Raw genomic sequence first — 13,232 nt, forward strand, 5'->3', positions numbered from 1 at the left:
AGCTGCTGCCCCCCACATGCTCGGCAACCTCACAATGTACTAAAAAATTGAGAACATCTGTTTGGAGAAAAAAAAAAGCATCAATTACTATTTTGAATGGGAAGAAAAGGAACAGGAAGTAAATTTGGCGGCCAGTGTATTTTTATTCACACATCTTGACTGCCAAGGTAGGATCTAGTGCTGCTTTAATAATCATCTTTCTGTGGCAGAAGATGAATCCAAGGATTCTTAAGTACTATTCCCTCCACCTCGAAAAGCCCTCCTCTTCCTAGACACCTGTCTAGTCAACACGAGTCCATAGCATTGTCCACCTCTCCCTGCTCAGAGAAAATTGGCCTCTGGCCTCTAGGAAGCCATCATTCCGGTGACTCACATTGTGATTTAACATGTGCTCTACTGGAGGCCCTGAAACATTGAGAGCAGGAGCCTCTCCGCATTGGGCTTCACTAGTCTCCATCACTTCTTGGCACAATTTCATCCCACTGGCTACAGCACAAAATCCCAGCTCCTTAGCCTCAACTTCCAGGCCTCTCCCAGACTCGCCCACACTCCTTTTCCAGCCCATCCCTCCTATTCCCCTACCTCATCCCCTGTTTCTGGGGATGAGTCAGAATGGTCAAGTTCCTGCCCTCCAACTCTACCTTTGGCTTTCCATTTCTTACTTCCGCAGTGGCTATGTCCCTTACATTCACCATCTCTGTGCTGTTGTCAGCGTTACCTCCCTTCAGGCCCACTGACCCCACATCCTGGTCCTTGACCCATGTGTGCGTAATGATCTCGGCCCTCTCTTCTCTGCACCCCTCCTCCTGTGCTCTGCAAATAACTCAAATCACGGGGGTTACCCTCTGAACGGGGCGAGCTTCTCTCTTGATTCGGATTGCAAATTCATGGAAGTCCGGGTCCACCTGTCAAGGTCCTTTCCCTTTTTTTATATTGGATAAGGGAAACTTTGGTTAGAGCAGAGATAGGGAATTGAGAGAAGAGTTGGAAATCTTCTCCCAAAAAGCTAAAGTGGAGTTTTATTTAGTAGTGAAATTTTTATTGACAGCTTGCTAACTTCTTATGGCAGCATTTCTTATTTGTCTTTTTGTTCATTTTTCTAGCTAGGAAAGGGGAAATTTTGTTAAAAATTAAATCCAAATCTTTCAGCTCTGATAAGATGAGTTTTCTTAAATGCCAATAATTCCACATGGCTCATCTAAAATTAGAGAGAGAGAGAGAGAGAGAGAAGTGACCAGGACTTTTAATAGATTGGCTTTCATAGTAGATGCAAGATAGTCAAAATCTATTTAAATGACTTGCTTAGGGAATTGGAGCAGCAGGCAATGCATCAGATGCCAGAAGTCCATTTAAATATTATACTAAGGGAAGGGAATTCATTTGGTCAAGCTGCTAAAGTGAACAGGCAGGGACAGAAATGCCCTGGAGAAGTGCTGGGTGTTTCATCTTGAATCCATTTGTAAAATAAACACATTTATTTACCACGTTTAGTACTTCAACCATTTCCTGGAATCAGTATTTGCACAAATCTAGGCTGGGGTGGCCAACTTGGAATTAAAAAATGACCAAGACTACAAAATTAATTTGACGCTCCTCAATTTTCTGGTTTAGAAACACAAAACAAAATCCTAATCACATTGGAAGTTTATACAGTATTTCAGTCTGCAGCTTGAAAATCGTCACAGTGCACTGGCAAACAGCAGCCCTCAGTGCCTCCGGCCCCAATGTGCTTGCAATGATGGTTCAGGCTGCAGCTGTTTATGAGCTTAAAATGCAAAAATACTAACTCCTTTCTTCTGCTGGAAGAACTTGCATTCCCACTGACACCTACTGCTGTCTTACAGATGGGCCTAGCACTGAGATTTCAAACCTTCTACAGGAAACACACAGACACACACACCATGCTCAGGCCCCACGTCACCCAGACACTTTTAAAATTGCTTTTCCAGTAGGATCCCAGAAAAAGGTTCTGTTTAACTACCGCCTGCACATGGCCAGGATATGACCAGCTTGACAACATATAGCCTCTCCAGTCCTGCAGGGGTCCTTGAGGTAACTCGGCCCCCCGCCTGGTTAATGACCCCTTCTGGGCTTTGGATTGGGTGTTTGGTATCCTGAGTTTCCTGTGGACAGCAGAGGCAGGAAGACCACACAGTATCAGACATAACATCCCACAAGATGAGGTGTGGCACAACAGACCTACTGTGCTGACAACTGGGGCTGGCTGCTGAGGATGTCATTTAATGAATGGCTCAGCAACTCACCGGCTGGTTTCATTATGGAACACCTCCCACCCCCCTCCTGCAGGCAGGCCTGCCTCTTCCCCGTAGCTCCCAAAGGTTACAGAAGCCCCTTCTGCCCTTGCAAACTCTTTCAACAACAGCCTGCCCCGTTCTGCCCATATTGTCAACAGTTCATAGCTGAAGCCTCAGTGGAATATCCCATCCAATTTCCCATAAAATGGGACATGAAAATAAACACACATATTGTATGTTGGTTTACATTTCCTGCGCAGACCCAGCAGGGGTGACAGGAAAGACATTAAGGAAACTATTTCTAAAGCAATGGGCTACATTTTAGCAAGAATACTCTCACTGACCCTAAAAAGAACGCCATTCAGGTGGCTAAAATCCCATATAATTCTTCGGAAACATTCTTGAACATTCCCATTTTAATTTCCCAAATCAATATGGCTTGCTAGTGCCCCATGCTCAATGACAACAATTCATATTGATGGGGAGGGAGGTATGAACATTTTTCTATTGAATGGAAAATTTGGTTATTTTTAAGGACATTATTCCAAGAGAGGAAAAGGTCTTAAGTCCACCTCACCTGACAGAGTATTGTTTTGTTCCTAGAAGGCTGGTTTCTCTTGACATCTCTGCCCTCATTAAAAAAGCATATCACAGTTGTTACCTTTATGTTTTCAGTCATGTGGTTTCCAGCCCCAAAACAGAATGTTGTTATTTATTTTTCTTGTGAAGAAAAGTGCTCACATGCACTCCCAATGCTAAACTCCACGAGAACGCTCCGGCACACCTTGGAGGACCTGCAAGTCTGAGTTAGTGAGATGTCTGAAATAGACAGGAGTACAGGCCACTTTATTTCTTTCAAGTAAATTCACTAACTAGATAATAATCACTTGCCATTCACACATTAAAATTGTATGTAAGTGGTGCTAGGAAAGTGCTAGAAAACAGTGTGTTCTCATGCACGTAAAGGGCCCCTCCTGCAGTCTTGTTCATGCTGTTAACCTGCTCAGCAAACCCTTCCCTAGTGGCTCCTGGATCCGGCAAATGTCAGTCCCAGGCAACATGCCAGGGGAGTACACATGCAATGCAGCAACACCTTGAGACAATGCATCTTCCTCCACAATGGAGCCATCTTCCCACCCCTAAGAACCTGCAAAACAACCAGGAGGCCTTGCAGGTAGTATCATTGCATCTTCCTTTTGTGGGGACAATATGTTAGTCCCACATTGCAACCAGCAGGAGAAACCTGATAGCCCTCCCTGGAAACATCCCTGCACACCCTTCTGCACCCCAGCCCGCCTTGCTGCCCCGCGTCCTCCCTTCTCTCACTCCCAAGTCTCCCCCTGGGATGAGAGAAGGGCGAAGAAGTGTGGAGTGCCTGAATCTGGTGCTCTCTCCGGTTTTATCTATCCCCACTTCTCTTTCTGAGCACCCCCATGTCACTGAGGGGCAACATGAGCTTAGAACCGTTACCTTTGTGGATTGGCAAAGGAAGACATTTTAGATCAACTCTGCTCCAGCCTTAAATGGAAATTCCCTCTTTGTCAGCTCTGCCTTGAGGGCGTGCACTTTCTCTCATCTGAAAAGGCAATATTTAAGGGACCAAGCTCAGAGTGGGGGACTAGGGGACTAAGAGGATCACTAGACTGCATCTGGGCCAGGCCTTTGGCCAGGAGGGCTAGATGAGCCCTTGTGCCCAGTGCAGCAGATCTCAGCAGGAACAGGGGTTTCACACCACAGCCTGGAGCCAAAGGCCTACAGAAATCAATAGGAAGCATTTGCCAAGAGTGCCCACCCTCCGTGTCTCCCCTGAGCCCAATCTAAGATTTGATGTTTGGGATCCTGCTTTCCAACTCATCACAACTAACCTAATGAGTGAAGAAAACCCCAGAAGCAGATAAGTAGAAATGTGGAACATAAGCTGAACTAATCCATACACAAATGACAAGTCCCCAAATGACTATGGGTTGACCGTATGCACATCCAGACATTTTCATAAACCAAGAAGAGTTCATACCGACTAAAGTGTTTTGTCCTTCCTACACTTGCACTACTGCTGATATGTAGCATCATTATAGGGTGAATGAATTTGATGTTATATATAATACTATCCACACCCCACAGATGTTAAGTTTCACTGTCAGATGAATCAATCTTTCTCGGATAAGAAACTCTGGAGGTTAATGGTCCAAAGGTCATGGAGCTGCTCACGTCTCATGCAGACAGAAGTGAAATCGCACTTTCTGGGGCCCTGAGACGGAGGCTGAAGTAGAGAGTTCCAAGCAGAAGTTTCCTGCTTTTATTTAAAATTAGTACAAATGTTGTATTTGGCACTATAATGTAATAATAATCTTTCCACTAATTAACATTTCTTCAAAAATTCTGAAGTAAAATAAATGCCCCAAGAAAATGCCCATGTTTACCCAACAGCCCCGAGATGTCCCAGCACACCACCATCTCACTCACACCCCCAGCCGTAGAAGGAAAGCTACAAGGGAACCAAAGCTGAATTCTGAATCTTGGAAAGAACAGCACAAACAATGCTTACCAAAGTAGAGGGAGACCAAAAAGGGATACTGATTATATTTTTTCCAGAACCATCTTCCATAGCCACTGCTAGAAAATGATTAAACTATTATGCTGACTTGTCATGAGGTTTCACACTGAACTGTGTTCATTTGGCATGTGAAAAGGTTTCTCCCCTAGGGACCATCAGAACTTGGCTTAGGAACAGGCTCTGAGAACACCTTGAGAACTTCATATATTTAAGTCAAACTCCTTGATCCCTTAATACACCTAAATTCTGATGGAGTCACTGAAGGTGTCAGAGCAAGGTACAAAATCCTCAGGAGACTATCATCAACTTAGCGTTTCCAGTTCACATGGAGATGTTAATTCCACTTATCGAAGAGAAGCACAGAAAGGCACTCACTATGAAAAACAGAAACCCCAGATGAATAATATGGGTTGGTTTCAGCTGGGTTTCCCTGAATTTATTACCTGAGAAAGTTCAACACAGGTTTCTACCCTAGATGGTAGCTAGTAGGGAGTGGCATCTGGGAGCAAATCACCAGGGTCATAGTGGCATCCTCACTGGGTCAGAGCTGTGCAAACCCACCACCACAAATAAAGAAAGAGTAGTCATTTTGGGAAGTAGCTTAAGGAAATCATATATGTAAAGACCATTTTAAATTTTAATATTATTCTTAGGTAATTTGATATACAATGGGATGAGGCCAGGAGGAAAACATGGGGAGACATGAGAGGAAGAGGAAGTAAGGAGATCAGGGAGGAGGTGGAGTAGGGAGGAGTAGGAAGGATGCAAAGACCAGGAGACAGAGAACGGGAAGTGCAGGAAGAGGCCAGATGGTGGGAATGGAGAAAAGCACCCACCAAAATCATTTACTTGGGAGGCATACTTATGCCATTCAGAGGAATAACTTTAATTTGCTTTGGTTTTTTTCTTCCTGTTTCAGAACATCTCACTTTCAACTCACATAACAAATTTGGTTCTGACTTTAAAAGTTAATCAATTTGATGGAAAAGTTAGTATAAGCCTGAAGCTTCAGAAGATGGACCTTATATTTAATTTTCAGTTCTGTCCATCTTCTTGAAACAAAACAGTAACTATATTTTCATGGTCACATATTCTGTCATGATTTCATTTGTGGGAAGAGTCTACAAAGGGATGATCATCCCTAAGGAAAGTTATGGGTAACAGGTTTACTTAAGTTTAACTGAAAGTTAAACATAACAGGTTAACAGGTTAGAAGCATCATTTTCTCTATTTCACCCCAAAGTCAGACACTGATGGACATCAATATCTCCCTTCCTCTTCCCTCCCTCCCTCCCAACCCTCCCCCTCTCTCACACATACATACACACACCAACACACTTGAGCTCAGACACACTCCACCTCACCCTCTCTCACTCCATATATCCGTGTTGACAGAAAATTCCGAAATCTCTTGCTCCACCATTTTTTCCCTTATAATCATAGAGCCACGTGTGCAAGGTATCAATTCACGTCTCACTTATTAGTCAGGTCAAGAAGAGGGCCAATACATAGGTTTAATTGAAAGAGTTCCTGGGTTGTCAGACTCTTAGGATTCAAAACTAAATTTGACTTAGAGGGTCCCCCCCTTTCACTTCCTGGTGAGGATACAATGAAATGACCACATGACAGGTAGACTATGAGGCAAACTGTGTGGCAAAGCACAGGGAAATCCACTGCTCGTGAGTAATTGAAGGCAAACTGTTTTATGAACTCTTTACAGTTTGAGTGGGTTCCCTGAAAAGATCTACACACTGGTCAGAGAATCCCAAATTACAAGGGGAGGAGCCCCTTGCAAGTAGGGCTCAATGAGAAATTCCCATCTATATAAACTGTAAAGACACCAGAGAAACATGAACATCTGCCCGCTGGTCCGGCTGTCGTTCACTTGAGCCGATTACCTGCATGTGCTTGGATGCAGAAAATAAAAATGGTCCTGTAGTCCCTTGAAAAACTTTCCTTAATCTTGATGTTACTTTAAAGACATCATAAATCACACAACCTGCCAATCTTGCCACGTGTTATAAACTGTGGGGAGAGGTAGAGCATTTCTGGCCCAACGATCTCCCAGTAACAGATGCCAGTTGGAATGCTGCGGTATTTCCTCAGTACCACTCGACCTCTTAAACAAGGCTCTAAAATATATTGACTGTCATATTCTCATTACAATGGGAAACGATATCCTGTTAGGACTACTCAATGGAGCCGAGGGCAGCCACTGTCTGGAGACTGGAAAAACACCCAGTTGTGGTGGACAAGGCTTTCTTGCCAGCCAGTTACCACCCCTAACATGTTACGGGTTCCCTGTTTCCTACAAGATCCCCCCAGGTCGCACCCCACTGGCTCACCAGGTTCCTGCTCAATTCCAGCCTGCCTGTGCAACTCATTGCCCTCTGAATGGGTGCCAAAACCAAGCCCTGCAGGGGGACACTCGGCCTAGCCTCCAGGATCAATCGAAAAGGCTGAACCCAGGCAAGCCCAGGGCCTGGCTTGCCTTCAGGAAATTCCAGGCTGTCTGCAGCAGCTGTGGTTCGAGTAGTACAACAAATTCACTTACTGAATGACAACAGCTTTATTGGCAAGCCAATTCAATTAAAGCCCCTGCATCCAACAAAGTCTCCGGCAGCCCTCTCTGCATAAAGAACATGGACTCATGCCTACATTTCCCTGAGTGCCCTCAGCCCTAGCTGTCCCTCTACATGAGAGGGAGAGGGATGAATGAATTAGACGCGGATGATGGTAATTAATGGCTGGCTGTCAGAGAGTCATTTTGGAGGCTCAGCCGTTGAAGGATCCATATTAAAGACCGAATCCCAGCACAAAGTGACCAGAACTCTCTTTCTAAATGGTAGGCGTGTCACGGGCACCTGGGGCAAGAAGGGAGGGGGGAGCAGGGGAAGGAGAAAGAGGGTTGGAGGGGAAATAGAGACGCAAAACATCAGGCTGCTTGCATTGATCAATGCTTTTCACACTATTGATATATAAATAATATGTTCATTTTTCATTTTTACAAAATATGTCCTTTAGGCTACCACTATGGCAACCTTACTTCAGAGCTCTGACATGAGCTTATTAGGAGGGAAAAGGGAGGGCTGACTATAGAGCTATAAACAAAACACATTTTCTTATAAAATATACATAGCACATCATTTTGCCTTCAGTAACAAATATCAAATCAAGCGTTTTTCAGAACCCAGGCACAATCTTTCACCAATCGTTGGGCACTTGGAGAGAAGAGGGGAATCAGAGCGGCCACTGAAGGGAAAGAAAATGGTTAACAAATAAGTTCCAACTGGCTCATCAACGTGGAAATGGGCAGCTCTCCCTTTGCTTGTCGCCAAAGCCAACGGAGCCAAGTGCAGGTTAACTACCTAGCAGGAGATAACTTGGGTAGATTGGGCTTAATTATTGCTGATAGTAACAGGTTACCATATGCACTGTTTGGAACATAAACAGAAGCCAGGTACTGAGGGGCCAAAATGATCCTTCTCCAACAATTCAAGTCGGCGAAAAGCCAGGCTCCTGGCTTGTTCCATCTGTTTACTCCTAGTCTTAGAGGTCACAGGGCCTGAGCTGTCACCCATGAAGTGTGGGAAATCTGTGCCTGTAGTACAATGACTGTCTTATCTCATTATCATCAAGAGGAGAGAATTTCAGGTGGGAAGTTCCATTTAGGAAATCTGTTTCTCTGCCCATGGCTATCCTCACAAATGTTTGTCTGGAACCTGACTTTCAAATTCCAAGTTAGGAGAAAATGCCATCTCCTCCTGAAAGCTTTCCTGGATTCTCTTCATAAAACTAAATTATTCCCTTTGCTATACTGAAGAACTCTGTGTGTGCCTCTATCATGGTCTTTAATTTATTCCCCTTTATGCGGTAGTCAACTGTCCCCTTGGCTTCTTTCCCCAGTAGACACGGGCTTCTGAGGGCTAGAGCCTGGGCTTTATGTATAACTGGCACTCAAAAATCCAAGTGGAACTGAATTGAATAACCCATGGGAAACAGATATAATTTGGCAAAGCCCCAGTCTTGAAGAGTTATGTAGGGCCTTGTTATGACCCTACAACCATCAAGATTTCACTACTGTTTTCCTCATGACAGCCACCAGTTTGGTTGACCACTTTAATTAGAACAGAGGCCAGATGTCCGACCAGCTCTGCTAGAACCAGAAAAGCTAGGAAGCTTACGGGGTTTTCCCAGCTGGGGGCTCAAGAGGCTGGCTTTCTGTGGTTGGGTCACCTTCCCTTGCATACTTCCTTTCCTCTTGCTTGACTCCCCTCCCCCCCACCACCACCTCACTATCCTGAGGGCAGCTGTCCCTTTTATCAGCAAAAGCCCTTCCCTGACAACACATCTGTCCAGCACAATGTTTCACCCTGTCCAGCGATTTGGTTACCCAAAGCATTTGCCTCCTCGATCACTGCAAGGGCGTGAGATATTTGTGTCCGAGAAGAGCCAGCAGAGGCAGAATATCTCCTTTCAGAAGTCTACCATCCACTAAGTAATGAAATCTAATATTTAAAGGGCATGACACCTCGTTCATACGAGATTTCATTAATCAATATTTTCATGGAAAGGATAAATCCTTTATGCATGCCTTTTTCCTGATTTTTCCCCCATTTAAAAAACGCAATGCTTCTTTTTCTTCCCTCCTGTTAGCTCACAAAGACTCACTACAGTGTGCCCTCATTCCTTCCCTCCCAAAAGTCACCCAAAACTTTCACATTTATAATGAGGGAATGAAGTCCAGTCAAGAAAGAGAAATAAGTCCAGGTAGAAAGAGAAATAAGAAAGTATTCTACTTAGTCTTAAGTATGTTTCATTAAATAAAAGCTTCACAATTTTGAAAAAAAAGACAGAAAGTCACTGTAATTACAAGGCTAGTATTAAGTAAGGGATCACAGCCTTCATTTGGACACTAAGGACCATATTACCGACTTTGAACATGACAAGGATGGCATTGCTATTACAACCACAAAACCTGCACCTTTAGGTGAAGCTCAGACAAATAGGATATCACTGATATCCTTCCTGAAGGATGTTGGCCAGAGAATATGCCGATTTTTTTCACCCTTGCACATAGCTTCCTATGTATGTGCATGTGGCATTGAAATGTAATCAAGCAATGAAGACCAGCACCAAAGTACATAATCATGCTGCTCAGGATAGAAGAGTCCCAACAACACCTCAAGACCTCTGAATGAATCAGTGGTCCTTTTATGGTGTCCAGACACCTAGGATTGTGCTAATACCTTAATGCTGCATGTTCCCTCAATTTATGGAATAGTGAAAACCCAATAAATTGTTAAATAATGTCCCATTTCCACTGTAATTATTAAATAATGCCCTGTTTTCCACTGTAATTATTAAATAAAGCCCCCATTTCCCCATTATCTTCAAATGTAATTCCCAATGTTGAGTAAATATCTTGGTTACTGAATGGGACTTTTTTTAAAATGCAGCAGATAACACAAATATGAGAAGACAATATGCTCAAAGATGCCCATCACAATATACTTTATAACAGTGGAAAATGGAAAGCAATCAAAATAATAACAATAGGTAAATGGTTAAGTAAATTATGACACACTACAATGGACCATCACGCAGCCATTAGGAGGAGGAAGACCATATAGCAACATGGAAAAATGCAAGTGACACATGCTAAGTGGGAAAGGGACTGGAAATTGTACTGCACGGTGGTTACAACTAGATAAAAGCATACTTATAAAAAGAAGACTGGAGAGGGAAAAACAAAGATAATAATTGTTAGGGATTATGAGTGATTATTTCCCCTTATCTTTACTGCTCAAACTATCAGTAATGCTATGTCTTTTGTAATTTAAAAAAATAAATGGAAAACCCAGCAACTTTTTAAGAACTATTATCTTTTAAGTAGCTATAATTCTGAAATAAAAAAACAGTAATATGCAAAATATTCTAACTATATTAAGCCCAAATTAAGATGTTCCACTTGGAAAGAGCGACCCTGGCAGGCAAAGTGTCACCCCGCACTGCAGTTTCCTTCGCTAACGCATATCTCAGAGAGCTTTTCCTTCCGTAGACTTTTCCATTGACTCAGATTTACAGGCCTCTTTCTAGATATTTTCATTTCACCTGGACAGTTTATTTCAGTATAATCACTGGATGGGGAAAAACACCAGCAGCTGAAACTGAGGGCTGGAATGTCAAAAGTCTGTTTCACCACAAATGCTGGTGTCCAGCTGGCTGGCTCTTGGGTTGTTGGCTGCAATGAAGCTGCTCACGGGTGGACACTGGAATAGCCACACAGGAGAAATAAAGGGCTGGGAATAATGAGCCTAGCAATTTAAAATAAACTCGAGTCTCCTTGGCTCTGTTAAATAAGATCCCAGGATACTGAAGCAACTTGTAGCTTTGGCCTCCGTTGCACTCTGCATGATCTTTGAAGAATAAAGAAGAATGAGAATAAATGCATCAGAACAGTGGCAGGGGCCAATTTATTTCCTTGTTCTTAATGGAACCTCTCATTGTCCTAGTGGATCATGGCTATTTTGTGACCACAATCTTCTCCCAAACTATTGCCTTCTGGACCCCACAGAAAACAATGTATCTAAAATTTATTTCATGGGCAGCTGGTAATAAACTATAGGCATTATATAAACAGTAAATACATTTCTAAATTATACATGAAGACTTTGGATCACCATAAACTTATCCAGCAAGATATCCCACTCACTTGGCTACACTCTGTACTTTATATTAAATCATACACAATTTCTGTATCACCTTTTCTGTAGTCTTGGGTGATTAAAACTTATGTTCCTATGTAAGCTATAAATGCTAATCATTTTTAAGACAATGGCTTCCCTTTAGGATTTGGCTTCTGGCCATGACACTTTTGATGACTTTATCATCCCCAGTGTATTAAAATATCAAAATTCAAGCTCAGAAGCATAAACTATTGAACATTGGTCCATGAGCCTACTCCTAAGACTAGCCCTTTAAGACATTACAGCTACTTTTATATGCAACCTGGGTATAAAACAATATCATATTCAATTTGGAAGCCAGAACTTATAAAGTGTAAAAATCTTTTAACACACCATAGGAGTACACAAAACAATTATAATAAGTATTGCACACATTTTAACATGTGACTCTTTTGCTGGCCCTCTTCCTCATCTCAGTGCTTCTGGTCTCATTTCTTTAGTCAACACAGTGTTTCTGCCATGTTCTTCCAAAGGAAATGAAAGGGAAAATTCAGCTTTTCCTCTGGGTACAAGCTCTAGACAGCACCTCAATGAAGAGGGCTAGGCAGAGGAGAGCAAGAAGAGGCATCTCCCCATAAAGGTGATTTATAAGAGGCAAGACAGTTCTCACACTTTTGCTTGGCATGTGCAGAGTTTAAGAACTTACATCAGTTCCTGACCAGCACATATGTTGTCTTCTCACAACACATACTGGTCTGTACCACCTGCTCAGTAACTTCCCCCTTAGACTCTCAGATTTTTGCAAGTCTTTACCTGAAATAGCCTCTTAAATCTACAGTTAAATCAAGTGCCACTGCCTCCCTCCAGAAACCTCAGCCCACCCATGGTCAAGGCTGAAAGGGGTTATTGCTGAAAGCAGGAATTGAGTTGGAAGGGCACCTGGGGACTCTTTAGTCTAGTGGTGGCCACCAAATCACCTGAAGATCCTGTGATCCAGCCCCAGAGACTCTGGTGCAGTGGGACTGGAAGCCACCCAAGAACACACACACACACACACACACACACACACACACACACACAACTCTGTCACAGGTGGTCAAGCATGCATTTAAAGAAACAATGAAGTAGCCCAACATTCTGTGAGGCTCAAAGAAGTTGTCCAAGACACATAACCAGTTAGCAGCAGAGTTAGGAGTGGTATTCAAATGTGTACACTTGCCACATCCTGCTGCCCAGGGCACTAGAGGAAAAGCAATTACAGCTGGAAGCTGGTCAGGAGTGGGGCGCACCACTCTCCCCAGTGGATACCAACATGTGCTGTGGAGTTTGGAGCCCAGAGCAGGCACTTGGTGGAGTTGCTGAGGGGTTTTAATTCCACCTTCAATGATGCCTATGACTTACCCTCCCCACAGAAGCCACAGAAACAAACCTCTTTTCTAGGCACCTGCATTTGATCCACCAGCTAGACAGAACTGGGCATTTGGGGCTGGTTTAGCAATGTTAGAAAATACAATGCCAGCTTCCCCAAGTGCCAGCTGTGTGTCCACGAGCAAGTCACTCACCATCTCTTAGGCTTCTGTTTGCGCACCTAAAAAATGAGCCTAAAGCTTCCCCTCCCTATTTTTCTGAATTATTATAAGGACCAAATGAGATCATGGGGTGTTCTTAGAAAGTAAAACCCTCTGGAAGCATAAGGTTCTAACTCCTATGGATCTTGTGCAAAGATAGAATGAA

Source organism: Desmodus rotundus, chromosome 5 (assembly GCF_022682495.2).
Source record: "Desmodus rotundus isolate HL8 chromosome 5, HLdesRot8A.1, whole genome shotgun sequence".
NCBI classification, from domain to species: Eukaryota; Metazoa; Chordata; class Mammalia; order Chiroptera; family Phyllostomidae; genus Desmodus; species Desmodus rotundus.